Consider the following 6,172-nt stretch of genomic DNA (forward strand, 5'->3'; position numbering starts at 1 on the left):
AAAGAAATCCCATACCTATTAGCACTTACTCCCCATTTCTCCAATCCCATCGCACTCGCAGCCCTAGGCAACCATGAATCTACTTTCTTTCTACTAATTTGCCTGTTCTGGATATTTTCTATACGTGAAATCAGACAATATGTGATCTTTTGTGACTGGCTTCTTTCATTTAGCATAATATTTTTGTTTGTTTGTTTGCTTTTGAGACAGAGTCTCGCTCTGTCACCCAGGCTGGAATGCAGTGGCATGATCTTGGCTGACTGCAACCTGCACCCCTAGGATTCAAGTCCCCAGAGCAGCTGGGACTATAGTAGCGCACCACCATTTCTGGCCAATTTTTGTAGTTTTAGTAGAGATTGGGTTTCATTATGTTAGCCAGGCTGGTGTCGAACTCCTGGCCTCAAATGATCTGCCTGCCTCAGCCTCCCAAAGTGCTGGGATTACAGGTAAGAGCCACTGTGCCCAGCCACATTTAGCATAATGTTTTAAAGTTTCATACATGTTTTAGCATGTATCAGTATTTCATCCCTTTTTATTGCCAAATAATATCCCATTGTGTGGGTATACTGTATTTTATTCATCCATTCATGAGTTGATAGACATTTGGGTTGTTTCCAATGTTTGCCTATTATGAATAATGTTGTTATGAACATTTGTGAACAAATTTTTGTATATATGTACATTTTTATTTCACTTTTATTTCCCCTGAATATATACCTAGGATTAGAATTGGTGGTCATATAACTCTGTGTTTAATGTTTTAAGAAAATTCCAGATTGTTTTCCAAAGCAACTGCATCATTTTATCTCTACCAGCAGTATATGAGGATTTTAAATTTTTCTACATTTTTGCAAGGACTTGTTATTATCTTGTCTCTTTGATTATAGTCATCTCAGTGTGTATGATATGGTATCTCCATGTACTTTTGATTTGCATTTCCCTGAGAGCCAATGATGTTGAGCATCTTTTTTTCATCTGTTTATTGACCATTTGTTTATCCTCTTTGGAGAAATGGCTGTTCAGTTTTTTTGACAGTTTTCAATTGGATTGCCTTTGTATTATGGAGTTCTAAGAATTATTACTGAGTTCTATATATTCTGGATACAATTCCATTATCAGATACATGATTTGCAAGTATTTTCTCTCATTCTGTGGGTCATCTTTTCTTTTCCTTTTTTTGAGACGGATTCTCACTCTATCGCCCAGGCTGGAGTGCAGTGGTGCCATCTCAGCTCACAGCAACCTCCACCGCGCTGGTTCAAGCAATTCTCCTGCCTCAGCCTCCCAAGTAACTGGTACTACAGGCGCCCGCCACCATGCCTGGCTAGTTTTTTGTATTTTTTAGTAGAGACAGGGTTTCACCATGTTAGCCAGGATGGTCTTGATCTCCTGACCTCATGATCTGCCCGCATCAGCCTCCGAAAGTGCTGGGATTACAGGCGTGAGCCACTGCGCTGGCCCATCTTTTCACTTTCTTAATGGTATCCTTTGCAGTACAGTTTTTCTCTTATTTTCTTTAGTTGCTTGTGCTTTTGGTGTCATATCTAAGAACCTATTGCCTAATCCAAGTTCACAAATATTTATGCCTATATTTTAAGAGTTTCATATTTTTATCTTTTACATGTAGTTCTTAGAGTCATTGTCAGTGAAATTTTTTATATGATATAAAGTAGAAATAAAAACTTATTCTTTTGCATGTGGATGCAATTTGTCCTAGCACCATTTTTGGGGGGGTGAGTGTTTGATTTTACTAACTTGCATTATATTATAAATCTCATATATGCCTTAGGTTTTTTTTACTTAACAGTATCTTTTTTTTATAAAATGGCATTTTAGATTCGCGGAGTATATATACAGGTTTGCTCATGGGTATACTGCATAATGCGTGCTGGAACCTATCACTCAAATAGTGAACACAGTACCCAATAGGTAGTTTTTCAGCCCTTCCTCTTCCTGCTTTCCCCTGTAAGGAGTCCCCACATAGACATTATTTTCATCTTGATGTCCATGTGAACCCATTGTTTATTTCCCATGTATAAATGAGAGCATGTGGTATTTGATTTTCTGTTTCTGCACTAATTCAAATAGGATAATGGCCTCCAGTTGCATCCATGTTGATGCAGAGGACATGATTTCATTCTCTTTTATGGCTGTGTAGTATTTCATGGTGTATATGTACCACATTTTCTTTTCTTTTCTTTTTTTTTCTCTTTTGAGACAGAGTCTCGCTCTGTCACCCAGACTGGAGCGCGAAGTCACAATCTCGATTCACTGAAACCTCCGCCTCCTAGGTTCAAGCGATTATCCTGCCTCAGTGTGAGAAAACATTTTAAATGGTCCATTTTCAAGGCATGATAGAAATCTAAGTACTGGCAGCCAGCCTGCAGATGTGATCAACGGCATGGCTCATGCACCTAGAAAGTCAGGATACACGAACAGGAGGAGGGGTCAGCCCATAAAAGAGAAGAAAGTTTCCTTATTGGGGAATCGAAACTTTAGCGGGGAAGGGGAATTGGGTATGACTTTATAAGGGGATAATGAAACTTAGGCGACATCTGGGAAGATTATAACCCCATAAGACTCGACCAATGAGGAACTGGGGGATGGACTTGTGTGCTAGGAGATAAATTACCTGCCGTAACTGCCCCAGGTGTGCCTACCTAGCAGAAACCCCATCTTGCAAGACCACCATTAAAAGTCTCGTTTTCCTCTGCTCTGTGTGTCTCTGAGTCCATTCTTCGGGTTTGTTTGGGTGAATTTGTTTCCCACACTCAGCCTCCCTAGTAGCTGGGATTACAGGCACGTGCCACCATTAGTGGCTAATTTTTGTATTTTAGTAGGACGGAGTTTCACTAGGTTACCCAGGCTGGTCTTGAATTCCTGACCTCAAGTGATCTACCCACCTCGGCCTCCCAAAGTGTTGCGGTTACATGTGTGGGCCACCACGCTTGGCTCACATTTTCTTTATCCAGTCCACCACTGATGGGCACTTTAAGGATGATGTTAGCTATGGATTTTTCGTAGATGCTGTAATTAATCTTTTAAAGAATTTATAGTTGTTACATTCTTCTCTTAAACAATTTCATTACTTAATGCACAACAGCATAATAAAATCTGATGAAGTTCAGATAAACATTAAACAAAGAATAGGGTTACATTTTGTCTCATCTGTAACTACTGGCCACCTTTTTTGTGTGCTTGCCCTGTCCATAACCTCAAGGGAAACTGACCTACTAATGGGCCCTGTTGTTTCAGAAGCCATATTTGGCATGTGGTGATATCTTCCCTCTTTCCCTACTCTCCAACCACATTTATTGGACTGGATTAACCATCTGTCCCAGGAACAGCTTATCTTCAGGTGAGACAGTAATCTTTACCCTCTAAGGCCAGATTCAAAAAATTAATTTGATCAAATGAATTTTTCTCATGAATTGGACCTAAGGAACAAAAGTGAATTTGTTACTGGTGGGTGGTGTAGCTAAAAATCTATGAGACAGAACCCAGGATTGGGAGGCCATAATGGACCATGGGTAATATAATTATAGGGAAATAGAAATCATAAGTAAACAGAAGTTTATTAGCACAGAATAGAGGACACACAGAATAGAGCTGATTGACACTAACAGTAGAGTTTGTGAGGAAAGATTCTTGAACTCTTGCATCTAAGATTTCTAGAATAAGTTTGAATCCAAAACCAATATCCAGCCTCAATTCTTGAACTTCCATGAATTCCTAGTCTGCTTATTCATCCATATCAGCTAACTTGAAAGGGTCTCTGTTGCTTGTAAACAACAGAGTTGTTGAAACAGAGTAAATGAAATAACTAAAAATACTCAGCATAAACTTATCACATTTGATAATAATACTTTTCTCAGGGATACTGACTGTTAAAAGAATGACATGAGAAAAGAGAATGAAAATTATTTTGGGGTTAGTAAAGGATAAAATTCATGAAAACAATTAAAAAGGAAAACAGGAGAACCTTAGGATCCTTGCCTTTAATAAATCTATGGTGTTAGAAATGCAATTAGCATTCACTAACAGATTCCTATTTAGGAGAAATATTTGGTAAGGGGGTAATAACAAAATTCTTAAAATGGCAATGTAGTGCTTAATAAATTCTTCAAAAATAAGGCCGTTGGGCAGAAACCTTGTTAATGGCAAACATCTCCTAAGGATTTAAAATGGTATCAGCTGGGTGCAATGGCTCACACCTGTAATCCCAGCATTTTGGGAGGCCGAGGTGGGCGGATTATAAGGTCAAGAGATCAAGACCATCCTGGCCAACATGGTGAAACCCTGACTCTACTAAAAATACAAAAATTAGCTGGGTGTCATGGCATGTGCCAGTAGTCCCAGCTACTCGGTAGGCTGAGGCAGGAGAATCCTTGAACCCAGGAGGTGGAGGTTGCAGTGAGCCGAGATTGTGCCAAAGCACTCCAGCCTGGGCGACAGAGGGAGACTCCGTCTAAAAAAAAAAAAAAAAGGGTATCCTGGCAATACCAATTATAAATTCAGTGACAAGAGGCTGTGTCTTGGTAACAGGCACATAATTTTCGATGAAGAATAAAGTAACTGTGAAGATGAGGTAAACAAAATGAGGTTAATCAGAGTTAGGCTTTAAACAATAATGATGGCTATTTAGTCTTTGTGAACAACTGAGGCATAGGTAGCCTACAATTTTTCCCAGTTGAATTTGATTAAAGCTTCTCAGCTGCCAAATAAAATTAAGGGCTTTACTAATGGAAGATAGGCAGAGCTAATCATGGGAAGAATTGGTTGAGAATGGGAAAATTTTTGACATGTTAAGAGGAGGATATGAAGAGGTAAATAGGATACCTTGGCTTTTAACTGGCAAACAGATAAGTCCTAGCTCCATGGGTAGAGTCAGAATTGTGGTGATTCAGGTGTGGGGCTCATGTTCTATTTATTGGCCTAGGAATAACTATAGCAAGTATACTAAAATGTGCTGCTGCTTTTGTTATTTTGGATGATGATTTTCAGGTAGAGTGTTAATTTCCAGGCTTACTCATGCTAATGTTTATGGAGAGTAAAACACAGGATTACATCTAGAACTAAATAAAACAATCATCAGACAGGTGAACTTTAGTATAGAAATTATATGGTAGCCACACAGTGGCTCATGCCTGTAATCCCAGCACTTTGGGAGGCCAAGGCAGGCAGATCATGAGGTCAAGAGATGGAGACCATCTTGGCCATCATGGTGAAACCCTGTCTCTACTAAAAATACAAAAATCAGGTGGGCATGGTCGTGGTGCCTGTAGTCCCAGCTACTCAGGAGGCTGAGGCAGGAGAACTGCTTGAACCTAGGAGGCGGAGGTTACAGTGAGCTGAGATCGTGCCACTGCACTCCAGCCTGGTGACAGAGGGAGACTTCGCCCCCTACTGCAAAAAAAGAAAGAAATTATATGGTATAAACCAACATTTTTAGAGTGTGGAATCAAAAATTTAATTAAGTGACTTAATTTGAATGTAGTGGAATATGACAGCATGGAAGTTTTGCAAGTTATTATGGGGTAGTTTGAAATATCTTAAAAACATTTGATTTGTTTAACATAGAGAAATTTTGTTTACAAGTGGCTGTTGGGTATGCTACAAGTGAAAATTTGATTAAACTAATGGAATTAGGTTGTATGTTTTTATGGCTAATTATCATTAACTGGTAGGTTTGATACAAAAAGTTCTTTTAAAAGGTATTTTGCATATTTATTGAAAACAATATTGGCATATTCTATTGAAACATTTCCAGTGGATATGAAGACTTTTTGTATAACCTGAAATAAATTAAAATTTACTTACTACTTTGTATGACAGTGGTTGCTGAAGTGAGGATGTAGATAAATCCTATTAGCAGAGATTGAGCAGGAATATTCTATTCTTGGTTAAGTTTGATACGATGAGAATGAGGAGAGGGAATTATAGTGAATGTTACTCTATATGAAATTGGTGACCTGTTAAGCTCCAGTGAGAAGCTAGTAAGCTGGTAAGGTTATCTAGATGAGAGAATATATACCTAATTGACCAATTAGATATATAATAGGCATGGGGGTCTCCAATCGATAATTGGGTTGGATTTGGGGAGAGGGGTCAGAAGAAGCGTTAAAGGAGCTTTGAAATTGATGATGTTGGAAGTTGTAAAAGTATGACAAAG

Source organism: Chlorocebus sabaeus, chromosome 7, assembly GCF_047675955.1.
Source record: "Chlorocebus sabaeus isolate Y175 chromosome 7, mChlSab1.0.hap1, whole genome shotgun sequence".
In the NCBI taxonomy this organism is placed as follows: domain Eukaryota; kingdom Metazoa; phylum Chordata; class Mammalia; order Primates; family Cercopithecidae; genus Chlorocebus; species Chlorocebus sabaeus.